This window comes from Somniosus microcephalus, unplaced genomic scaffold, assembly GCF_052327205.1.
Source record: "Somniosus microcephalus isolate GS21.2 unplaced genomic scaffold, FLI_Smic_1.0 unresolved_chr9, whole genome shotgun sequence".
NCBI classification, from domain to species: Eukaryota; Metazoa; Chordata; class Chondrichthyes; order Squaliformes; family Somniosidae; genus Somniosus; species Somniosus microcephalus.
The window spans coordinates 42647673-42672780 of record NW_028225187.1 but is presented as its reverse complement, the minus strand read 5'-3'; the positions used below and the strand labels follow the sequence as shown (position 1 = coordinate 42672780).

Sequence of the window (25108 nt, the reverse complement as noted above, 5' to 3'; positions counted from 1 at the left end):
GCACAGGAACAAATGGGAGGTGCTGTTCAACCGGCAAGATTGGAAGGGCGAACGGGGAAACGACGGAGAGATGGTGGGTGCGAGAGTGACAGCGATGGGGGGCGCGGTCGATAGATTGCAAGAAATGGAAGAAAGAGTAAACGTGGTGTACATCTGAATAAGTGAGAGGCAGCAGGTGTGGGGACGAGTGAGTGAACGGTCTGAATTCAGTTGGTTGGGTGACGGTGTTTGTAGTGTTCGGTGCGGGGTTCGGGCCAATTATGGAGCAGAGGAAATTCTGCGATTCGGATCAGCCTGTCAATAGCAACTGAAGGAAAAGGTGACCCAAAACCGGCATGCCTGCCTGGTTTACTGCTGGTGGTGAAGCGACGAAATTTATAAATGTCGCAATATCTGGCAGCGGTGGGATTCGAACCCACGCCCCCGAAGAGACTGGAGCCTTAGTCCAGCGCCTTAGACCGCTCGGCCACGCTACCACGTCAGTGCGCTAAGGAATCTGAAACTAGTGACTGGTGATTGAAATGTGGCCTGGTCTTGTAAATAGCAGGGGAAACAAAAGGAAATTAAATTCGTGGACGGCAAACTCACTTCTGATGCAACCCACTCTATCAGAAGCAGCTACGTGTTCACAAGGCAACACTAATAAATAAAAGTTTGCTGCAACACACCCATTGCAAATTTCATTCAAAATGTATCCCTGTTGTGTGTTGCAAGCAGGAAGTTGGTGTAAGTAAAGTGTGATAAAATTAAGTGCGTTTGATTGGGGTAGCAATAGAGCATTTTATTGTTGGTGTATATAAGAATGCAACTAGCAGAAGAAGGCTTACGATCAATCGACCTCTGGGTTATGGGACCAGCACGCTTCCGCTGCTACACTCTGCTGTCGGTTAACAAACAATCCCGGCTGGTGCTTAGGTTCCGATGCCCCACAGTGCTGTGTGTTAGCGAGACAAATTTCAGCATCCAGCCTGTGTTGAAAACTATAGCATGGCCCTGAAACCGCCCAGAGACCCGGACCCCGCAGCGCCCGTGTTTGCAGGCTGACATGGCTGCACGATGTCACAAGGACACTCTGTATTACGACACCGACAATGGGACACACACAAAATGACACACAGGAATCCGGAAAGGGTGTTTCTGGCCACACAAATGGAGGGACAGAGAAAGACACTGAGGAAACCAAAGAGAGAGAGAGACAGACAGAGCGATTAACACGAGGCAGAGACAGAGACTGAGGGAAAACCGAGACTGCGACAGAAACAGAGAGGGAGGTAGACAGCCAGGGAAACGGAGACTGAGATGAAAAGAGAGACTTGCATGATGGTGCGTTCTGCTGTGCAAAGAAATTCCCTGTAGTGTAAAGATGTTCCCTGTTATATAAAATTGTTCCCTCCTGTGTAAAGATGATCGCTGCTGATTATAGATTTTCCCTGTTGTTTAGAGATTTTGTCTGCTTTGTAAAGATGTCCGCTATTGAGCAATGTGTTTCCTGTTGTGTAAAGGTTCTCCGTGTTGTGTAACGGGGTTCCGTTTTGTGTGAAGGTATTGCCTGTTGGGTAAAGGCCAAGAGCACCATCTGGTGCTGGCGACACGGCGCTGCAGGAATGCGTTGAGAGAAAGGGGAAGGCCAAGGCTGCTCCAAGTTTGAAGCATTTGCAGCTTGTGTTGGTGCGAATAAAGTGTTTTGAAAGTTGTGTTGCAGGTTCTTGTGTTTTTTGCAAGAAGGAAGTTGCTGTAAGTAAAGCATAAATTGTGATAACAAAACCTGACGCACTGAGCCTGAAATTTATCATAATTTAAGAGAAGAGAACAATAGGAAAAATTTGCCCTCCTAATCACAACTTCCCCAGACTAATGGTATGAAAAACACATCTGACTCTCATCCTGAAGTCAGAGTCCAGATCCCCTCCCCACCCTTTTCGTTTGCAGAATGGATCTTCTCTTAACCATGTCTTAATGTAACTTTCGCTGTCTGGATAGGTTCGATTGACAAAAAGATACTGGTGTTAAATTAATTGGATTGCAGCACAGGAACAAATGGGAGGTGCTGTTCAACCGGCAAGATTGGAAGGGCGAACGGGGAAACGACGGAGAGATGGTGGGTGCGAGAGTGACAGCGATGGGGGGCGCGGTCGATAGATTGCAAGAAATGGAAGAAAGAGTAAACGTGGTGTACATCTGAATAAGTGAGAGGCAGCAGGTGTGGGGACGAGTGAGTGAACGGTCTGAATTCAGTTGGTTGGGTGACGGTGTTTGTAGTGTTCGGTGCGGGGTTCGGGCCAATTATGGAGCAGAGGAAATTCTGCGATTCGGATCAGCCTGTCAATAGCAACTGAAGGAAAAGGTGACCCAAAACCGGCATGCCTGCCTGGTTTACTGCTGGTGGTGAAGCGACGAAATTTATAAATGTCGCAATATCTGGCAGCGGTGGGATTCGAACCCACGCCCCCGAAGAGACTGGAGCCTTAGTCCAGCGCCTTAGACCGCTCGGCCACGCTACCACGTCAGTGCGCTAAGGAATCTGAAACTAGTGACTGGTGATTGAAATGTGGCCTGGTCTTGTAAATAGCAGGGGAAACAAAAGGAAATTAAATTCGTGGACGGCAAACTCACTTCTGATGCAACCCACTCTATCAGAAGCAGCTACGTGTTCACAAGGCAACACTAATAAATAAAAGTTTGCTGCAACACACCCATTGCAAATTTCATTCAAAATGTATCCCTGTTGTGTGTTGCAAGCAGGAAGTTGGTGTAAGTAAAGTGTGATAAAATTAAGTGCGTTTGATTGGGGTAGCAATAGAGCATTTTATTGTTGGTGTATATAAGAATGCAACTAGCAGAAGAAGGCTTACGATCAATCGACCTCTGGGTTATGGGACCAGCACGCTTCCGCTGCTACACTCTGCTGTCGGTTAACAAACAATCCCGGCTGGTGCTTAGGTTCCGATGCCCCACAGTGCTGTGTGTTAGCGAGACAAATTTCAGCATCCAGCCTGTGTTGAAAACTATAGCATGGCCCTGAAACCGCCCAGAGACCCGGACCCCGCAGCGCCCGTGTTTGCAGGCTGACATGGCTGCACGATGTCACAAGGACACTCTGTATTACGACACCGACAATGGGACACACACAAAATGACACACAGGAATCCGGAAAGGGTGTTTCTGGCCACACAAATGGAGGGACAGAGAAAGACACTGAGGAAACCAAAGAGAGAGAGAGACAGACAGAGCGATTAACACGAGGCAGAGACAGAGACTGAGGGAAAACCGAGACTGCGACAGAAACAGAGAGGGAGGTAGACAGCCAGGGAAACGGAGACTGAGATGAAAAGAGAGACTTGCATGATGGTGCGTTCTGCTGTGCAAAGAAATTCCCTGTAGTGTAAAGATGTTCCCTGTTATATAAAATTGTTCCCTCCTGTGTAAAGATGATCGCTGCTGATTATAGATTTTCCCTGTTGTTTAGAGATTTTGTCTGCTTTGTAAAGATGTCCGCTATTGAGCAATGTGTTTCCTGTTGTGTAAAGGTTCTCCGTGTTGTGTAACGGGGTTCCGTTTTGTGTGAAGGTATTGCCTGTTGGGTAAAGGCCAAGAGCACCATCTGGTGCTGGCGACACGGCGCTGCAGGAATGCGTTGAGAGAAAGGGGAAGGCCAAGGCTGCTCCAAGTTTGAAGCATTTGCAGCTTGTGTTGGTGCGAATAAAGTGTTTTGAAAGTTGTGTTGCAGGTTCTTGTGTTTTTTGCAAGAAGGAAGTTGCTGTAAGTAAAGCATAAATTGTGATAACAAAACCTGACGCACTGAGCCTGAAATTTATCATAATTTAAGAGAAGAGAACAATAGGAAAAATTTGCCCTCCTAATCACAACTTCCCCAGACTAATGGTATGAAAAACACATCTGACTCTCATCCTGAAGTCAGAGTCCAGATCCCCTCCCCACCCTTTTCGTTTGCAGAATGGATCTTCTCTTAACCATGTCTTAATGTAACTTTCGCTGTCTGGATAGGTTCGATTGACAAAAAGATACTGGTGTTAAATTAATTGGATTGCAGCACAGGAACAAATGGGAGGTGCTGTTCAACCGGCAAGATTGGAAGGGCGAACGGGGAAACGACGGAGAGATGGTGGGTGCGAGAGTGACAGCGATGGGGGGCGCGGTCGATAGATTGCAAGAAATGGAAGAAAGAGTAAACGTGGTGCACATCTGAATAAGTGAGAGGCAGCAGGTGTGGGGACGAGTGAGTGAACGGTCTGAATTCAGTTGGTTGGGTGACGGTGTTTGTAGTGTTCGGTGCGGGGTTCGGGCCAATTATGGAGCAGAGGAAATTCTGCGATTCGGATCAGCCTGTCAATAGCAACTGAAGGAAAAGGTGACCCAAAACCGGCATGCCTGCCTGGTTTACTGCTGGTGGTGAAGCGACGAAATTTATAAATGTCGCAATATCTGGCAGCGGTGGGATTCGAACCCACGCCCCCGAAGAGACTGGAGCCTTAATCCAGCGCCTTAGACCGCTCGGCCACGCTACCACGTCAGTGCGCTAAGGAATCTGAAACTAGTGACTGGTGATTGAAATGTGGCCTGGTCTTGTAAATAGCAGGGGAAACAAAAGGAAATTAAATTCGTGGACGGCAAACTCACTTCTGATGCAACCCACTCTATCAGAAGCAGCTACGTGTTCACAAGGCAACACTAATAAATAAAAGTTTGCTGCAACACACCCATTGCAAATTTCATTCAAAATGTATCCCTGTTGTGTGTTGCAAGCAGGAAGTTGGTGTAAGTAAAGTGTGATAAAATTAAGTGCGTTTGATTGGGGTAGCAATAGAGCATTTTATTGTTGGTGTATATAAGAATGCAACTAGCAGAAGAAGGCTTACGATCAATCGACCTCTGGGTTATGGGACCAGCACGCTTCCGCTGCTACACTCTGCTGTCGGTTAACAAACAATCCCGGCTGGTGCTTAGGTTCCGATGCCCCACAGTGCTGTGTGTTAGCGAGACAAATTTCAGCATCCAGCCTGTGTTGAAAACTATAGCATGGCCCTGAAACCGCCCAGAGACCCGGACCCCGCAGCGCCCGTGTTTGCAGGCTGACATGGCTGCACGATGTCACAAGGACACTCTGTATTACGACACCGACAATGGGACACACACAAAATGACACACAGGAATCCGGAAAGGGTGTTTCTGGCCACACAAATGGAGGGACAGAGAAAGACACTGAGGAAACCAAAGAGAGAGAGAGACAGACAGAGCGATTAACACGAGGCAGAGACAGAGACTGAGGGAAAACCGAGACTGCGACAGAAACAGAGAGGGAGGTAGACAGCCAGGGAAACGGAGACTGAGATGAAAAGAGAGACTTGCATGATGGTGCGTTCTGCTGTGCAAAGAAATTCCCTGTAGTGTAAAGATGTTCCCTGTTATATAAAATTGTTCCCTCCTGTGTAAAGATGATCGCTGCTGATTATAGATTTTCCCTGTTGTTTAGAGATTTTGTCTGCTTTGTAAAGATGTCCGCTATTGAGCAATGTGTTTCCTGTTGTGTAAAGGTTCTCCGTGTTGTGTAACGGGGTTCCGTTTTGTGTGAAGGTATTGCCTGTTGGGTAAAGGCCAAGAGCACCATCTGGTGCTGGCGACACGGCGCTGCAGGAATGCGTTGAGAGAAAGGGGAAGGCCAAGGCTGCTCCAAGTTTGAAGCATTTGCAGCTTGTGTTGGTGCGAATAAAGTGTTTTGAAAGTTGTGTTGCAGGTTCTTGTGTTTTTTGCAAGAAGGAAGTTGCTGTAAGTAAAGCATAAATTGTGATAACAAAACCTGACGCACTGAGCCTGAAATTTATCATAATTTAAGAGAAGAGAACAATAGGAAAAATTTGCCCTCCTAATCACAACTTCCCCAGACTAATGGTATGAAAAACACATCTGACTCTCATCCTGAAGTCAGAGTCCAGATCCCCTCCCCACCCTTTTCGTTTGCAGAATGGATCTTCTCTTAACCATGTCTTAATGTAACTTTCGCTGTCTGGATAGGTTCGATTGACAAAAAGATACTGGTGTTAAATTAATTGGATTGCAGCACAGGAACAAATGGGAGGTGCTGTTCAACCGGCAAGATTGGAAGGGCGAACGGGGAAACGACGGAGAGATGGTGGGTGCGAGAGTGACAGCGATGGGGGGCGCGGTCGATAGATTGCAAGAAATGGAAGAAAGAGTAAACGTGGTGTACATCTGAATAAGTGAGAGGCAGCAGGTGTGGGGACGAGTGAGTGAACGGTCTGAATTCAGTTGGTTGGGTGACGGTGTTTGCAGTGTTCGGTGCGGGGTTCAGGCCAATTATGGAGCAGAGGAAATTCTGCGATTCGGATCAGCCTGTCAATAGCAACTGAAGGAAAAGGTGACCCAAAACCGGCATGCCTGCCTGGTTTACTGCTGGTGGTGAAGCGACGAAATTTATAAATGTCGCAATATCTGGCAGCGGTGGGATTCGAACCCACGCCCCCGAAAAGACTGGAGCCTTAATCCAGCGCCTTAGACCGCTCGGCCACGCTACCACGTCAGTGCGCTAAGGAATCTGAAACTAGTGACTGGTGATTGAAATGTGGCCTGGTCTTGTAAATAGCAGGGGAAACAAAAGGAAATTAAATTCGTGGACGGCAAACTCACTTCTGATGCAACCCACTCTATCAGAAGCAGCTACGTGTTCACAAGGCAACACTAATAAATAAAAGTTTGCTGCAACACACCCATTGCAAATTTCATTCAAAATGTATCCCTGTTGTGTGTTGCAAGCAGGAAGTTGGTGTAAGTAAAGTGTGATAAAATTAAGTGCGTTTGATTGGGGTAGCAATAGAGCATTTTATTGTTGGTGTATATAAGAATGCAACTAGCAGAAGAAGGCTTACGATCAATCGACCTCTGGGTTATGGGACCAGCACGCTTCCGCTGCTACACTCTGCTGTCGGTTAACAAACAATCCCGGCTGGTGCTTAGGTTCCGATGCCCCACAGTGCTGTGTGTTAGCGAGACAAATTTCAGCATCCAGCCTGTGTTGAAAACTATAGCATGGCCCTGAAACCGCCCAGAGACCCGGACCCCGCAGCACCCGTGTTTGCAGGCTGACATGGCTGCACGATGTCACAAGGACACTCTGTATTACGACACGGACAATGGGACACACACAAAATGACACACAGGAATCCGGAAAGGGTGTTTCTGGCCACACAAATGGAGGGACAGAGAAAGACAGTGAAGAAACCAAAGAGAGAGAGAGACAGACAGAGCGATTAACACGAGGCAGAGACAGAGACTGAGGGAAAACCGAGACTGCGAGAGAAACAGAGAGGGAGGTAGACAGCCAGGGAAACGGAGACTGAGATGAAGAGAGAGACTTGCATGAAGGTGCGTTCTGCTGTGCAAAGAAATTCCCTGTAGTGTAAAGATGTACCCTGTTATATAAAATTGTTCCCTCCTGTGTAAAGATGATCGCTGCTGATTATAGATTTTCCCTGTTGTTTAGAGATTTTGTCTGCTTTGTAAAGATGTCCGCTATTGAGCAATGTGTTTCCTGTTGTGTAAAGGTTCTCCGTGTTGTGTAACGGGGTTCCGTTTTGTGTGAAGGTATTGCCTGTTGGGTAAAGGCCAAGAGCACCATCTGGTGCTGGCGACACGGCGCTGCAGGAATGCGTTGAGAGAAAGGGGAAGGCCAAGGCTGCTCCAAGTTTGAAGCATTTGCAGCTTGTGTTGGTGCGAATAAAGTGTTTTGAAAGTTGTGTTGCAGGTTCTTGTGTTTTTTGCAAGAAGGAAGTTGCTGTAAGTAAAGCATAAATTGTGATAACAAAACCTGACGCACTGAGCCTGAAATTTATCATAATTTAAGAGAAGAGAACAATAGGAAAAATTTGCCCTCCTAATCACAACTTCCCCAGACTAATGGTATGAAAAACACATCTGACTCTCATCCTGAAGTCAGAGTCCAGATCCCCTCCCCACCCTTTTCGTTTGCAGAATGGATCTTCTCTTAACCATGTCTTAATGTAACTTTCGCTGTCTGGATAGGTTCGATTGACAAAAAGATACTGGTGTTAAATTAATTGGATTGCAGCACAGGAACAAATGGGAGGTGCTGTTCAACCGGCAAGATTGGAAGGGCGAACGGGGAAACGACGGAGAGATGGTGGGTGCGAGAGTGACAGCAATGGGGGGGCGCGGTCGATAGATTGCAAGAAATGGAAGAAAGAGTAAACGTGGTGTACATCTGAATAAGTGAGAGGCAGCAGGTGTGGGGACGAGTGAGTGAACGGTCTGAATCCAGTTGGTTGGGTGACGGTGTTTGTAGTGTTCGGTGCGGGGTTCAGGCCAATTTATGGAGCACAGGAAATTCTGCGATTCGGATCAGCCTGTCAATAGCAAGTGAAGGAAAAGGTGACCCAAAACCGGCATGCCTGCCTGGTTTACTGCTGGTGGTGAAGCGACGAAATTTATAAATGTCGCAATATCTGGCAGCGGTGGGATTCGAACCCACGCCCCCGAAGAGACTGGAGCCTTAATCCAGCGCCTTAGACCGCTCGGCCACGCTACCACGTCAGTGCGCTAAGGAATCTGAAACTAGTGACTGGTGATTGAAATGTGGCCTGGTCTTGTAAATAGCAGGGGAAACAAAAGGAAATTAAATTCGTGGACGGCAAACTCACTTCTGATGCAACCCACTATATCAGAAGCAGCTACGTGTTCACAAGGCAACGCTAATAAATAAAAGTTTGCTGCAACACACCCATTGTAAATTTCATTCAAAATTTATCCCTGTTGTGTGTTGCAAGCAGGAAGTTGGTGTAAGTAAAGTGTGATAAAATTAAGTGCGTTTGATTGGGGTAGCAATAAAGCATTTTATTGTTGGTGTATATAAGAATGCAACTAGCAGAAGAAGGCTTACGATCAATCGACCTCTGGGTTATGGGACCAGCACGCTTCCGCTGCTACACTCTGCTGTCGGTTAGCAAACAATCCCGGCTGGTGCTTAGGTTCCGATGCCCCACAGTGCTGTGTGTTAGCGAGACAAATTTCAGCATCCAGCCTGTGTTGAAAACTATAGCATGGCCCTGAAACCGCCCAGAGACCCGGACCCCGCAGCACCCGTGTTTGCAGGCTGACATGGCTGCACGATGTCACAAGGACACTCTGTATTACGACACCGACAATGGGACACACACAAAATGACACACAGGAATCCGGAAAGGGTGTTTCTGGCCACACAAATGGAGGGACAGAGAAAGACACTGAAGAAACCAAAGAGAGAGAGAGAGAGACAGACAGAGCGATTAACACGAGGCAGAGACAGAGACTGAGGGAAAACCGAGACTGCGAGAGAAACAGAGAGGGAGGTAGACAGCCAGGGAAACGGAGACTGAGATGAAGAGAGAGACTTGCATGAAGGTGCGTTCTGCTGTGCAAAGAAATTCCCTGTAGTGTAAAGATGTTCCCTGTTATATAAAATTGTTCCCTCCTGTGTAAAGATGATCGCTGCTGATTATAGATTTTCCCTGTTGTTTAGAGATTTTGTCTGCTTTGTAAAGATGTCCGCTATTGAGCAATGTGTTTCCTGTTGTGTAAAGGTTCTCCGTGTTGTGTAACGGGGTTCCGTTTTGTGTGAAGGTATTGCCTGTTGGGTAAAGGCCAAGAGCACCATCTGGTGCTGGCGACACGGCGCTGCAGGAATGCGTTGAGAGAAAGGGGAAGGCCAAGGCTGCTCCAAGTTTGAAGCATTTGCAGCTTGTGTTGGTGCGAATAAAGTGTTTTGAAAGTTGTGTTGCAGGTTCTTGTGTTTTTTGCAAGAAGGAAGTTGCTGTAAGTAAAGCATAAATTGCGATAACAAAACCTGACGCACTGAGCCTGAAATTTATCATAATTTAAGAGAAGAGAACAATAGGAAAAATTAGCCCTCCTAATCACAACTTCCCCAGACTAATGGTATGAAAAACACATCTGACTCTCATCCTGAAGTCAGAGTCCAGATCCCCTCCCCACCCTTTTCTTTTGCAGAATGGATCTTCTCTTAACCATGTCTTAATGTAACTTTCGCTGTCTGGATAGGTTCGATTGAAAAAAAGATACTCGTGTTAAATTAATCGGATTGGAGCACAGGAGCAAATGGGAGGGGCTGTTCAACCGGCAAGTTTGGAAGGGCGAACGGGGAAACGACGGAGAGATGACAGCAATGGGGGGCGCGGTCGATAGATTGCAAGAAATGGAAGAAAGAGTAAACGTGGTGTACATCTGAATAAGTGAGAGGCAGCAGGTGTGGGGACGAGTGAGTGAACGGTCTGAATTCAGTTGGTTTGGTGAAGGTGTTTGTAGTGTTCGGTGCGGGGTTCAGGCCAATTATGGAGCAGAGGAAATTCTGCGATTCGGATTAGCCTGTCAATAGCAACTGAAGGAAAATGTGACCCAAAACCGGCATGCCTGCCTGGTTTACTGCTGGTGTTGAAGCGACGAAATTTATAAATGTCGCAATAAATGGCAGCGGTGGTATTCGAACCCTCGCCCCCGAAGAGACTGGAGCCTTAATCCAGCGCCTTAGACCGCTCGGCCACGCTACCACGTCAGTGCGCTAAGGAATCTGAAACTAGTGACTGGTGATTGAAATGTGGCCTGGTCTTGTAAATAGCAGGGGAAACAAAAGGAAATTAAATTCGTGGACGGCAAACTCACTTCTGATGCAACCCACTATATCAGAAGCAGCTACGTGTTCACAAGGCAACACTAATAAATAAAAGTTTGCTGCAACACACCCATTGTAAATTTCATTCAAAATTTATCCCTGTTGTGTGTTGCAAGCAGGAAGTTGGTGTAAGTAAAGTGTGATAAAATTAAGTGCGTTGGATTGGGGTAGCAATAGAGCATTTTATTGTTGGTGTATATAAGAATGCAACTAGCAGAAGAAGGCTTACGATCAATCGACCTCTAGGTTATGGGACCAGCACGCTTCCGCTGCTACACTCTGCTGTCGGTTAGCAAACAATCCCGGCTGGTGCTTAGGTTCCGATGCCCCACAGTGCTGTGTGTTAGCGAGACAAATTTCAGCATCCAGCCTGTGTTGAAAACTATAGCATGGCCCTGAAACCGCCCAGAGACCCGGACCCCGCAGCACCCGTGTTTGCAGGCTGACATGGCTGCACGATGTCACAAGGACACTCTGTATTACGACACCGACAATGGGACACACACAAAATGACACACAGGAGTCCGGAAAGGGTGTTTCTGGCCACACAAATGGAGGGACAGAGAAAGACACTGAAGAAACCAAAGAGAGAGAGAGACAGACAGAGCGATTAACACGAGGCAGAGAGAGAGACTGAGGGAAGACCGAGACTGCGAGAGAAACAGAGAGGGAGGTAGACAGCCAGGCAAACGGAGACTGAGATGAAGAGAGAGACTTGCATGAAGGTGCGTTCTGCTGTGCAAAGAAATTCCCTGTAGTGTAAAGATGTTCCCTGTTATATAAAATTGTTCCCTCCTGTGTAAAGATGATCGCTGCTGATTATAGATTTTCCCTGTTGTTTAGAGATTTTGTCTGCTTTGTAAAGATGTCCGCTATTGAGTAATGTGTTTGCTGTTGTGTAAAGGTTCTCCGTGTTGTGTAACGGGGTTCCGTTTTGTGTGAAGGTATTGCCTGTTGGGTAAAGGCCAACAGCACCATCTGGTGCTGACGACACGGCGCTGCAGGAATGCGTTGAGAGAAAGGGGAAGGCCAAGGCTGCTCCAAGTTTGCAGCATTTGCAGCTTATGTTGGTGCGAATAAAGTGTTTTGAAAGTTGTGTTGCAGGTTCTTGTGTTTTTTGCAAGAAGGAAGTTGCTGTAAGTAAAGCATAAATTGTGATAACAAAACCTGACGCACTGAGCCTGAAATTTATCATAATTTAAGAGAAGAGAACAATAGGAAAAATTTGCCCTCCTAATCACAACTTCCCCAGACTAATGGTATGAAAAACACATCTGACTCTCATCCTGAAGTCAGAGTCCAGATCCCCTCCCCACCCTTTTCGTTTGCAGAATGGATCTTCTCTTAACCATGTCTTAATGTAACTTTCGCTGTCTGGATAGGTTCGATTGACAAAAAGATACTGGTGTTAAATTAATTGGATTGCAGCACAGGAACAAATGGGAGGTGCTGTTCAACCGGCAAGATTGGAAGGGCGAACGGGGAAACGACGGAGAGATGGTGGGTGCGAGAGTGACAGCGATGGGGGGCGCGGTCGATAGATTGCAAGAAATGGAAGAAAGAGTAAACGTGGTGTACATCTGAATAAGTGAGAGGCAGCAGGTGTGGGGACGAGTGAGTGAACGGTCTGAATTCAGTTGGTTTGGTGATGGTGTTTGCAGTGTTCGGTGCGGGGTTCGGGCCAATTATGGAGCAGAGGAAATTCTGCGATTCGGATCAGCCTGTCAATAGCAACTGAAGGAAAAGGTGACCCAAAACCGGCATGCCTGCCTGGTTTACTGCTGGTGGTGAAGCGACGAAATTTATAAATGTCGCAATATCTGGCAGCGGTGGGATTCGAACCCACGCCCCCGAAGAGACTGGAGCCTTAATCCAGCGCCTTAGACCGCTCGGCCACGCTACCACGTCAGTGCGCTAAGGAATCTGAAACTAGTGACTGGTGATTGAAATGTGGCCTGGTCTTGTAAATAGCAGGGGAAACAAAAGGAAATTAAATTCGTGGACGGCAAACTCACTTCTGATGCAACCCACTCTATCAGAAGCAGCTACGTGTTCACAAGGCAACACTAATAAATAAAAGTTTGCTGCAACACACCCATTGCAAATTTCATTCAAAATGTATCCCTGTTGTGTGTTGCAAGCAGGAAGTTGGTGTAAGTAAAGTGTGATAAAATTAAGTGCGTTTGATTGGGGTAGCAATAGAGCATTTTATTGTTGGTGTATATAAGAATGCAACTAGCAGAAGAAGGCTTACGATCAATCGACCTCTGGGTTATGGGACCAGCACGCTTCCGCTGCTACACTCTGCTGTCGGTTAACAAACAATCCCGGCTGGTGCTTAGGTTCCGATGCCCCACAGTGCTGTGTGTTAGCGAGACAAATTTCAGCATCCAGCCTGTGTTGAAAACTATAGCATGGCCCTGAAACCGCCCAGAGACCCGGACCCCGCAGCACCCGTGTTTGCAGGCTGACATGGCTGCACGATGTCACAAGGACACTCTGTATTACGACACGGACAATGGGACACACACAAAATGACACACAGGAATCCGGAAAGGGTGTTTCTGGCCACACAAATGGAGGGACAGAGAAAGACAGTGAAGAAACCAAAGAGAGAGAGAGACAGACAGAGCGATTAACACGAGGCAGAGACAGAGACTGAGGGAAAACCGAGACTGCGAGAGAAACAGAGAGGGAGGTAGACAGCCAGGGAAACGGAGACTGAGATGAAGAGAGAGACTTGCATGAAGGTGCGTTCTGCTGTGCAAAGAAATTCCCTGTAGTGTAAAGATGTACCCTGTTATATAAAATTGTTCCCTCCTGTGTAAAGATGATCGCTGCTGATTATAGATTTTCCCTGTTGTTTAGAGATTTTGTCTGCTTTGTAAAGATGTCCGCTATTGAGCAATGTGTTTCCTGTTGTGTAAAGGTTCTCCGTGTTGTGTAACGGGGTTCCGTTTTGTGTGAAGGTATTGCCTGTTGGGTAAAGGCCAAGAGCACCATCTGGTGCTGGCGACACGGCGCTGCAGGAATGCGTTGAGAGAAAGGGGAAGGCCAAGGCTGCTCCAAGTTTGAAGCATTTGCAGCTTGTGTTGGTGCGAATAAAGTGTTTTGAAAGTTGTGTTGCAGGTTCTTGTGTTTTTTGCAAGAAGGAAGTTGCTGTAAGTAAAGCATAAATTGTGATAACAAAACCTGACGCACTGAGCCTGAAATTTATCATAATTTAAGAGAAGAGAACAATAGGAAAAATTTGCCCTCCTAATCACAACTTCCCCAGACTAATGGTATGAAAAACACATCTGACTCTCATCCTGAAGTCAGAGTCCAGATCCCCTCCCCACCCTTTTCGTTTGCAGAATGGATCTTCTCTTAACCATGTCTTAATGTAACTTTCGCTGTCTGGATAGGTTCGATTGACAAAAAGATACTGGTGTTAAATTAATTGGATTGCAGCACAGGAACAAATGGGAGGTGCTGTTCAACCGGCAAGATTGGAAGGGCGAACGGGGAAACGACGGAGAGATGGTGGGTGCGAGAGTGACAGCAATGGGGGGGCGCGGTCGATAGATTGCAAGAAATGGAAGAAAGAGTAAACGTGGTGTACATCTGAATAAGTGAGAGGCAGCAGGTGTGGGGACGAGTGAGTGAACGGTCTGAATTCAGTTGGTTTGGTGACGGTGTTTGTAGTGTTCGGTGCGGGGTTCAGGCCAATTTATGGAGCACAGGAAATTCTGCGATTCGGATCAGCCTGTCAATAGCAAGTGAAGGAAAAGGTGACCCAAAACCGGCATGCCTGCCTGGTTTACTGCTGGTGGTGAAGCGACGAAATTTATAAATGTCGCAATATCTGGCAGCGGTGGGATTCGAACCCACGCCCCCGAAGAGACTGGAGCCTTAATCCAGCGCCTTAGACCGCTCGGCCACGCTACCACGTCAGTGCGCTAAGGAATCTGAAACTAGTGACTGGTGATTGAAATGTGGCCTGGTCTTGTAAATAGCAGGGGAAACAAAAGGAAATTAAATTCGTGGACGGCAAACTCACTTCTGATGCAACCCACTATATCAGAAGCAGCTACGTGTTCACAAGGCAACGCTAATAAATAAAAGTTTGCTGCAACACACCCATTGTAAATTTCATTCAAAATTTATCCCTGTTGTGTGTTGCAAGCAGGAAGTTGGTGTAAGTAAAGTGTGATAAAATTAAGTGCGTTTGATTGGGGTAGCAATAAAGCATTTTATTGTTGGTGTATATAAGAATGCAACTAGCAGAAGAAGGCTTACGATCAATCGACCTCTGGGTTATGGGACCAGCACGCTTCCGCTGCTACACTCTGCTGTCGGTTAGCAAACAATCCCGGCTGGTGCTTAGGTTCCGATGCCCCACAGTGCTGTGTGTTAGCGAGACAAATTTCAGCATCCAGCCTGTGTTGAAAACTATAGCATGGCCCTGAAACCGCCCAGAGACCCGGACCCCGCAGCACCCGTGTTTGCAGGCTGACATGGCTGCACGATGTCACAAGGACACTCTGTATTACGACACCGACAATGGGACACACACAAAATGACACACAGGAATCCGGAAAGGGTGTTTCTGGCCACACAAATGGAGGGACAGAGAAAGACACTGAAGAAACCAAAGAGAGAGAGAGAGAGACAGACAGAGCGATTAACACGAGGCAGAGACAGAGACTGAGGGAAAACCGAGACTGCGAGAGAAACAGAGAGGGAGGTAGACAGCCAGGGAAACGGAGACTGAGATGAAGAGAGAGACTTGCATGAAGGTGCGTTCTGCTGTGCAAAGAAATTCCCTGTAGTGTAAAGATGTTCCCTGTTATATAAAATTGTTCCCTCCTGTGTAAAGATGATCGCTGCTGATTATAGATTTTCCCTGTTGTTTAGAGATTTTGTCTGCTTTGTAAAGATGTCCGCTATTGAGCAATGTGTTTCCTGTTGTGTAAAGGTTCTCCGTGTTGTGTAACGGGGTTCCGTTTTGTGTGAAGGTATTGCCTGTTGGGTAAAGGCCAAGAGCACCATCTGGTGCTGGCGACACGGCGCTGCAGGAATGCGTTGAGAGAAAGGGGAAGGCCAAGGCTGCTCCAAGTTTGAAGCATTTGCAGCTTGTGTTGGTGCGAATAAAGTGTTTTGAAAGTTGTGTTGCAGGTTCTTGTGTTTTTTGCAAGAAGGAAGTTGCTGTAAGTAAAGCATAAATTGCGATAACAAAACCTGACGCACTGAGCCTGAAATTTATCATAATTTAAGAGAAGAGAACAATAGGAAAAATTAGCCCTCCTAATCACAACTTCCCCAGACTAATGGTATGAAAAACACATCTGACTCTCATCCTGAAGTCAGAGTCCAGATCCCCTCCCCACCCTTTTCTTTTGCAGAATGGATCTTCTCTTAACCATGTCTTAATGTAACTTTCGCTGTCTGGATAGGTTCGATTGAAAAAAAGATACTCGTGTTAAATTAATCGGATTGGAGCACAGGAGCAAATGGGAGGGGCTGTTCAACCGGCAAGTTTGGAAGGGCGAACGGGGAAACGACGGAGAGATGACAGCAATGGGGGGCGCGGTCGATAGATTGCAAGAAATGGAAGAAAGAGTAAACGTGGTGTACATCTGAATAAGTGAGAGGCAGCAGGTGTGGGGACGAGTGAGTGAACGGTCTGAATTCAGTTGGTTTGGTGAAGGTGTTTGTAGTGTTCGGTGCGGGGTTCAGGCCAATTATGGAGCAGAGGAAATTCTGCGATTCGGATTAGCCTGTCAATAGCAACTGAAGGAAAATGTGACCCAAAACCGGCATGCCTGCCTGGTTTACTGCTGGTGTTGAAGCGACGAAATTTATAAATGTCGCAATAAATGGCAGCGGTGGTATTCGAACCCTCGCCCCCGAAGAGACTGGAGCCTTAATCCAGCGCCTTAGACCGCTCGGCCACGCTACCACGTCAGTGCGCTAAGGAATCTGAAACTAGTGACTGGTGATTGAAATGTGGCCTGGTCTTGTAAATAGCAGGGGAAACAAAAGGAAATTAAATTCGTGGACGGCAAACTCACTTCTGATGCAACCCACTATATCAGAAGCAGCTACGTGTTCACAAGGCAACACTAATAAATAAAAGTTTGCTGCAACACACCCATTGTAAATTTCATTCAAAATTTATCCCTGTTGTGTGTTGCAAGCAGGAAGTTGGTGTAAGTAAAGTGTGATAAAATTAAGTGCGTTGGATTGGGGTAGCAATAGAGCATTTTATTGTTGGTGTATATAAGAATGCAACTAGCAGAAGAAGGCTTACGATCAATCGACCTCTAGGTTATGGGACCAGCACGCTTCCGCTGCTACACTCTGCTGTCGGTTAGCAAACAATCCCGGCTGGTGCTTAGGTTCCGATGCCCCACAGTGCTGTGTGTTAGCGAGACAAATTTCAGCATCCAGCCTGTGTTGAAAACTATAGCATGGCCCTGAAACCGCCCAGAGACCCGGACCCCGCAGCACCCGTGTTTGCAGGCTGACATGGCTGCACGATGTCACAAGGACACTCTGTATTACGACACCGACAATGGGACACACACAAAATGACACACAGGAGTCCGGAAAGGGTGTTTCTGGCCACACAAATGGAGGGACAGAGAAAGACAGTGAAGAAACCAAAGAGAGAGAGAGACAGACAGAGCGATTAACACGAGGCAGAGAGAGAGACTGAGGGAAGACCGAGACTGCGAGAGAAACAGAGAGGGAGGTAGACAGCCAGGCAAACGGAGACTGAGATGAAGAGAGAGACTTGCATGAAGGTGCGTTCTGCTGTGCAAAGAAATTCCCTGTAGTGTAAAGATGTTCCCTGTTATATAAAATTGTTCCCTCCTGTGTAAAGATGATCGCTGCTGATTATAGATTTTCCCTGTTGTTTAGAGATTTTGTCTGCTTTGTAAAGATGTCCGCTATTGAGTAATGTGTTTGCTGTTGTGTAAAGGTTCTCCGTGTTGTGTAACGGGGTTCCGTTTTGTGTGAAGGTATTGCCTGTTGGGTAAAGGCCAACAGCACCATCTGGTGCTGACGACACGGCGCTGCAGGAATGCGTTGAGAGAAAGGGGAAGGCCAAGGCTGCTCCAAGTTTGCAGCATTTGCAGCTTATGTTGGTGCGAATAAAGTGTTTTGAAAGTTGTGTTGCAGGTTCTTGTGTTTTTTGCAAGAAGGAAGTTGCTGTAAGTAAAGCATAAATTGTGATAACAAAACCTGACGCACTGAGCCTGAAATTTATCATAATTTAAGAGAAGAGAACAATAGGAAAAATTTGCCCTCCTAATCACAACTTCCCCAGACTAATGGTATGAAAAACACATCTGACTCTCATCCTGAAGTCAGAGTCCAGATCCCCTCCCCACCCTTTTCGTTTGCAGAATGGATCTTCTCTTAACCATGTCTTAATGTAACTTTCGCTGTCTGGATAGGTTCGATTGACAAAAAGATACTGGTGTTAAATTAATTGGATTGCAGCACAGGAACAAATGGGAGGTGCTGTTCAACCGGCAAGATTGGAAGGGCGAACGGGGAAACGACGGAGAGATGGTGGGTGCGAGAGTGACAGCGATGGGGGGCGCGGTCGATAGATTGCAAGAAATGGAAGAAAGAGTAAACGTGGTGTACATCTGAATAAGTGAGAGGCAGCAGGTGTGGGGACGAGTGAGTGAACGGTCTGAATTCAGTTGGTTTGGTGATGGTGTTTGCAGTGTTCGGTGCGGGGTTCGGGCCAATTATGGAGCAGAGGAAATTCTGCGATTCGGATCAGCCTGTCAATAGCAACTGAAGGAAAAGGTGACCCAAAACCGGCATGCCTGCCTGGTTTACTGTTGGTGGTGAAGCGACGAAATTTATAAATGTCGCAATATCTGGCAGCGGTGGGATTCGAACCCACGCCCCCGAAGAGACTGGAGCCTTAATCCAGCGCCTTAGACCGCTCGGCCACGCTACCACGTCAGTGCGCTAAGGAATCTGAAACTAGTGACTGGTGATTGAAATGTGGCCTGGTCTTGTAAATAGCAGGGGAAACAAAAGGAAATTAAATTCGTGGACGGCAAACTCACTTCTGATGCAACCCACTATATCAGAAGCAGCTACGTGTTCACAAGGCAACGCTAATAAATAAAAGTTTGCTGCAACACACCCATTGTAAATTTCATTCAAAATTTATCCCTGTTGTGTGTTGCAAGCAGGAAGTTGGTGTAAGTAAAGTGTGATAAAATTAAGTGCGTTTGATTGGGGTAGCAATAGAGCATTTTATTGTTGGTGTATATAAGAATGCAACTAGCAGAAGAAGGCTTACGATCAATCGACCTCTGGGTTATGGGACCAGCACGCTTCCGCTGCTACACTCTGCTGTCGGTTAACAAACAATCCCGGCTGGTGCTTAGGTTCCGATGCCCCACAGTGCTGTGTGTTAGCGAGACAAATTTCAGCATCCAGCCTGTGTTGAAAACTATAGCATGGCCCTGAAACCGCCCAGAGACCCGGACCCCGCAGCGCCCGTGTTTGCAGGCTGACATGGCTGCACGATGTCACAAGGACACTCTGTATTACGACACCGACAATGGGACACACACAAAATGACACACAGGAATCCGGAAAGGGTGTTTCTGGCCACACAAATGGAGGGACAGAGAAAGACACTGAGGAAACCAAAGAGAGAGAGAGACAGACAGAGCGATTAACACGAGGCAGAGACAGAGACTGAGGGAAAACCGAGACTGCGACAGAAACAGAGAGGGAGGTAGACAGCCAGGGAAACGGAGACTGAGATGAAAAGAGAGACTTGCATGATGGTGCGTTCTGCTGTGCAAAGAAATTCCCTGTAGTGTAAAGATGTTCCCTGTTATATAAAATTGTTCCCTCCTGTGTAAAGATGATCGCTGCTGATTATAGATTTTCCCTGTTGTTTAGAGATTTTGTCTGCTTTGTAAAGATGTCCGCTATTGAGTAATGTGTTTGCTGTTGTGTAAAGGTTCTCCGTGTTGTGTAACGGGGTTCCGTTTTGTGTGAAGGTATTGCCTGTTGGGTAAAGGCCAACAGCACCATCTGGTGCTGACGACACGGCGCTGCAGGAATGCGTTGAGAGAAAGGGGAAGGCCAAGGCTGCTCCAAGTTTGCAGCATTTGCAGCTTATGTTGGTGCGAATAAAGTGTTTTGAAAGTTGTGTTGCAGGTTCTTGTGTTTTTTGCAAGAAGGAAGTTGCTGTAAGTAAAGCATAAATTGTGATAACAAAACCTGACGCACTGAGCCTGAAATTTATCATAATTTAAGAGAAGAGAACAATAGGAAAAATTTGCCCTCCTAATCACAACTTCCCCAGACTAATGGTATGAAAAACACATCTGACTCTCATCCTGAAGTCAGAGTCCAGATCCCCTCCCCACCCTTTTCGTTTGCAGAATGGATCTTCTCTTAACCATGTCTTAATGTAACTTTCGCTGTCTGGATAGGTTCGATTGACAAAAAGATACTGGTGTTAAATTAATTGGATTGCAGCACAGGAACAAATGGGAGGTGCTGTTCAACCGGCAAGATTGGAAGGGCGAACGGGGAAACGACGGAGAGATGGTGGGTGCGAGAGTGACAGCGATGGGGGGCGCGGTCGATAGATTGCAAGAAATGGAAGAAAGAGTAAACGTGGTGTACATCTGAATAAGTGAGAGGCAGCAGGTGTGGGGACGAGTGAGTGAACGGTCTGAATTCAGTTGGTTTGGTGATGGTGTTTGCAGTGTTCGGTGCGGGGTTCGGGCCAATTATGGAGCAGAGGAAATTCTGCGATTCGGATCAGCCTGTCAATAGCAACTGAAGGAAAAGGTGACCCAAAACCGGCATGCCTGCCTGGTTTACTGTTGGTGGTGAAGCGACGAAATTTATAAATGTCGCAATATCTGGCAGCGGTGGGATTCGAACCCACGCCCCCGAAGAGACTGGAGCCTTAATCCAGCGCCTTAGACCGCTCGGCCACGCTACCACGTCAGTGCGCTAAGTAATCTGAAACTAGTGACTGGTGATTGAAATGTGGCCTGCTCTTGTAAATAGCAGGGGAAACGAAAGGAAATTAAATTCGTGGACGGCAAACTCACTTCTGATGCAACCCACTATATCAGAAGCAGCTACGTGTTCACAAGGCAACGCTAATAAATAAAAGTTTGCTGCAACACACCCATTGTAAATTTCATTCAAAATTTATCCCTGTTGTGTGTTGCAAGCAGGAAGTTGGTGTAAGTAAAGTGTGATAAAATTAAGTGCGTTTGATTGGGGTAGCAATAGAGCATTTTATTGTTGGTGTATATAAGAATGCAACTAGCAGAAGAAGGCTTACGATCAATCGACCTCTGGGTTATGGGACCAGCACGCTTCCGCTGCTACACTCTGCTGTCGGTTAACAAACAATCCCGGCTGGTGCTTAGGTTCCGATGCCCCACAGTGCTGTGTGTTAGCGAGACAAATTTCAGCATCCAGCCTGTGTTGAAAACTATAGCATGGCCCTGAAACCGCCCAGAGACCCGGACCCCGCAGCACCCGTGTTTGCAGGCTGACATGGCTGCACGATGTCACAAGGACACTCTGTATTACGACACCGACAATGGGACACACACAAAATGACACACAGGAATCCGGAAAGGGTGTTTCTGGCCACACAAATGGAGGGACAGAGAAAGACACTGGTGAAACAAAAGAGAGAGAGAGAGACAGACAGAGCGATTAACACGAGGCAGAGACAGAGACTGAGGGAAAACCGAGGCTGCGAGAGAAACAGAGAGGGAGGTAGACAGCCAGGGAAACGGAGACTGAGATGAAGAGAGAGACTTGCATGAAGGTGCGTTCTGCTGTGCAAAGAAATTCCCTGTAGTTCCCTGTTTCTAAAATTGTTCCCTCCTGTGTAAAGATGATCGCTGCTGATTATAGATTTTCCCTGTTGTTTAGAGATTTTGTCTGCTTTGTAAAGATGTCCGCTATTGAGTAATGTGTTTCCTGTTGTGTAAAGGTTCTCCGTGTTGTGTAACGGGCTTCCGTTTTGTGTGAAGGTATTGCCTGTTGTGTAAAGGCCAAGAGCACCATCTGGTGCTGGCGACCCGGCGCTGCAGGAATGCGTTGAGAGAAAGGGTAAGGCCAAGGCTGCTCCAAGTTTGCAGCATTTGCAGCTTATGTTGGTGCGAATAAAGTGTTTTGAAAGTTGTGTTGCAGGTTCTTGTGTTTTTTGCAAGAAGGAAGTTGCTGTAAGTAAAGCATAAATTGTGATAACAAAACCTGACGCACTGAGCCTGAAATTTATCATAATTTAAGAGAAGAGAACAATAGGAAAAATTTGCCCTCCTAATCACAACTTCCCCAGACTAATGGTATGAAAAACACATCTGACTCTCATCCTGAAGTCAGAGTCCAGATCCCCTCCCCACCCTTTTCTTTTGCAGAATGGATCTTCTCTTAACCATGTCTTAATGTAACTTTCGCTGTCTGGATAGGTTCGATTGACAAAAAGATACTGGTGTTAAATTAATTGGATTGCAGCACAGGAACAAATGGGAGGTGCTGTTGAACCGGCAAGATTGGAAGGGCGAACGGGGAAACGACGGAGAGATGGTGGGTGCGAGAGTGACAGCAATGGGGGGCGCGGTCGATAGATTGCAAGAAATGGAAGAAAGAGTAAACGTGGTGTGCATCTGAATAAGTGAGAGGCAGCAGGTGTGGGGACGAGTGAGTGAACGGTCTGAATTCAGTTGGTTGGGTGATGGTGTTTGTAGTGTTCGGTGCGGGGTTCGGGCCAATTATGGAGCAGAGGAAATTCTGCGATTCGGATCAGCCTGTCAATAGCAACTGAAGGAAAAGGTGACCCAAAACCGGCACGCCTGCCTGGTTTACTGCTGGTGGTGAAGCGACGAAATTTATAAATGTCGCAATATCTGGCAGCGGTGGGATTCGAACCCACGCCCCCGAAGAGACTGGAGCCTTAATCCAGCGCCTTAGACCGCTCGGCCACGCTACCACGTCAGTGCGCTAAGGAATCTGAAACTAGTGACTGGTGATTGAAATGTGGCCTGGTCTTGTAAATAGCAGGGCAAACAAACGGAAATTAAATTCGTGGACGGCAAACTCACTTCTGATGCAACCCACTATATCAGGAGAAGCTACGTGTTCACAAGGCAACACTAATGAATAAAAGTTTGCTGCAACACACCCATTGTAAATTTCATTCAAAATTTATCCCTCTTGTGTGTTGGAAGCAGGAAGTTGGTGTAAGTAAAGTGTGATAAAATTAAGTGCGTTGGATTGGGGTAGCAATAGAGCATTTTATTGTTGGTGTATATAAGAATGCAACTAGCAGAAGAAGGCTTACGATCAATCGACCTCTGGGTTATGGGACCAGCACGCTTCCGCTGCTACACTCTGCTGTCGGTCAGCAAACAATCCCGGCTGGTGCTTAGGTTCCGATGCCCCACAGTGCTGTGTGTTAGCGAGACAAATTTCAGCATCCAGCCTGTGTTGAAAACTATAGCATGGCCCTGAAACCGCCCAGAGACCCGGACCCCGCAGCACCCGTGTTTGCAGGCTGACATGGCTGCACGATGTCACAAGGACACTCTGTATTACGACACCGACAATGGGACACACACAAAATGACACACAGGAATCCGGAAAGGGTGTTTCTGGCCACACAAATGGAGGGACAGAGAAAGACACTGGTGAAACAAAAGAGAGAGAGAGAGACAGACAGAGCGATTAACACGAGGCAGAGACAGAGACTGAGGGAAAACCGAGGCTGCGAGAGAAACAGAGAGGGAGGTAGACAGCCAGGGAAACGGAGACTGAGATGAAGAGAGAGACTTGCATGAAGGTGCGTTCTGCTGTGCAAAGAAATTCCCTGTAGTTCCCTGTTTCTAAAATTGTTCCCTCCTGTGTAAAGATGATCGCTGCTGATTATAGATTTTCCCTGTTGTTTAGAGATTTTGTCTGCTTTGTAAAGATGTCCGCTATTGAGTAATGTGTTTCCTGTTGTGTAAAGGTTCTCCGTGTTGTGTAACGGGCTTCCGTTTTGTGTGAAGGTATTGCCTGTTGTGTAAAGGCCAAGAGCACCATCTGGTGCTGGCGACCCGGCGCTGCAGGAATGCGTTGAGAGAAAGGGTAAGGCCAAGGCTGCTCCAAGTTTGCAGCATTTGCAGCTTATGTTGGTGCGAATAAAGTGTTTTGAAAGTTGTGTTGCAGGTTCTTGTGTTTTTTGCAAGAAGGAAGTTGCTGTAAGTAAAGCATAAATTGTGATAACAAAACCTGACGCACTGAGCCTGAAATTTATCATAATTTAAGAGAAGAGAACAATAGGAAAAATTTGCCCTCCTAATCACAACTTCCCCAGACTAATGGTATGAAAAACACATCTGACTCTCATCCTGAAGTCAGAGTCCAGATCCCCTCCCCACCCTTTTCTTTTGCAGAATGGATCTTCTCTTAACCATGTCTTAATGTAACTTTCGCTGTCTGGATAGGTTCGATTGACAAAAAGATACTGGTGTTAAATTAATTGGATTGCAGCACAGGAACAAATGGGAGGTGCTGTTGAACCGGCAAGATTGGAAGGGCGAACGGGGAAACGACGGAGAGATGGTGGGTGCGAGAGTGACAGCAATGGGGGGCGCGGTCGATAGATTGCAAGAAATGGAAGAAAGAGTAAACGTGGTGTGCATCTGAATAAGTGAGAGGCAGCAGGTGTGGGGACGAGTGAGTGAACGGTCTGAATTCAGTTGGTTGGGTGATGGTGTTTGTAGTGTTCGGTGCGGGGTTCGGGCCAATTATGGAGCAGAGGAAATTCTGCGATTCGGATCAGCCTGTCAATAGCAACTGAAGGAAAAGGTGACCCAAAACCGGCACGCCTGCCTGGTTTACTGCTGGTGGTGAAGCGACGAAATTTATAAATGTCGCAATATCTGGCAGCGGTGGGATTCGAACCCACGCCCCCGAAGAGACTGGAGCCTTAGTCCAGCGCCTTAGACCGCTCGGCCACGCTACCACGTCAGTGCGCTAAGGAATCTGAAACTAGTGACTGGTGATTGAAATGTGGCCTGGTCTTGTAAATAGCAGGGGAAACAAACGGAAATTAAATTCGTGGACGGCAAACTCACTTCTGATGCAACCCACTATATCAGAAGCAGCTACGTGTTCACAAGGCAACACTAATAAATAAAAGTTTGCTGCAACACACCCATTGTAAATTTCATTCAAAATTTATCCCTGTTGTGTGTTGGAAGCAGGAAGTTGGTGTAAGTAAAGTGTGATAAAATTAAGTGCGTTTGATTGTGGTAGCAATAGAGCATTTTATTGTTGGTGTATATAAGAATGCAACTAGCAGAAGAAGGCTTACGATCAATCGACCTCTGG

General features: G+C 46.9%; 10 non-coding genes across 10 annotated transcripts; all 10 read right to left on the bottom strand.

Moving 5' to 3' along the window:
* Window positions 1-394: 394 nt before the first annotated feature.
* Window positions 395-476, bottom strand: trnal-aag (transfer RNA leucine (anticodon AAG)). The gene has a single exon. It is a non-coding gene; the product is annotated as a tRNA-Leu (tRNA).
* Window positions 477-2419: 1943 nt separating this feature from the next.
* On the bottom strand, window positions 2420-2501 carry trnal-aag (transfer RNA leucine (anticodon AAG)). The gene has a single exon. It is a non-coding gene; the product is annotated as a tRNA-Leu (tRNA).
* A 1943-nt stretch (window positions 2502-4444) lies between these two features.
* Window positions 4445-4526, bottom strand: trnal-aag (transfer RNA leucine (anticodon AAG)). The gene has a single exon. It is a non-coding gene; the product is annotated as a tRNA-Leu (tRNA).
* A 3970-nt stretch (window positions 4527-8496) lies between these two features.
* On the bottom strand, window positions 8497-8578 carry trnal-aag (transfer RNA leucine (anticodon AAG)). Its single transcript has one exon. It is a non-coding gene; the product is annotated as a tRNA-Leu (tRNA).
* Window positions 8579-12535: 3957 nt separating this feature from the next.
* Window positions 12536-12617, bottom strand: trnal-aag (transfer RNA leucine (anticodon AAG)). Its single transcript has one exon. It is a non-coding gene; the product is annotated as a tRNA-Leu (tRNA).
* A 1945-nt stretch (window positions 12618-14562) lies between these two features.
* trnal-aag (transfer RNA leucine (anticodon AAG)) lies at window positions 14563-14644 on the bottom strand. Its single transcript has one exon. It is a non-coding gene; the product is annotated as a tRNA-Leu (tRNA).
* Window positions 14645-18601: 3957 nt separating this feature from the next.
* trnal-aag (transfer RNA leucine (anticodon AAG)) lies at window positions 18602-18683 on the bottom strand. The gene has a single exon. It is a non-coding gene; the product is annotated as a tRNA-Leu (tRNA).
* Window positions 18684-20626: 1943 nt separating this feature from the next.
* trnal-aag (transfer RNA leucine (anticodon AAG)) lies at window positions 20627-20708 on the bottom strand. The gene has a single exon. It is a non-coding gene; the product is annotated as a tRNA-Leu (tRNA).
* A 1934-nt stretch (window positions 20709-22642) lies between these two features.
* trnal-aag (transfer RNA leucine (anticodon AAG)) lies at window positions 22643-22724 on the bottom strand. The gene has a single exon. It is a non-coding gene; the product is annotated as a tRNA-Leu (tRNA).
* A 1934-nt stretch (window positions 22725-24658) lies between these two features.
* On the bottom strand, window positions 24659-24740 carry trnal-aag (transfer RNA leucine (anticodon AAG)). Its single transcript has one exon. It is a non-coding gene; the product is annotated as a tRNA-Leu (tRNA).
* Window positions 24741-25108: the final 368 nt, after the last annotated feature.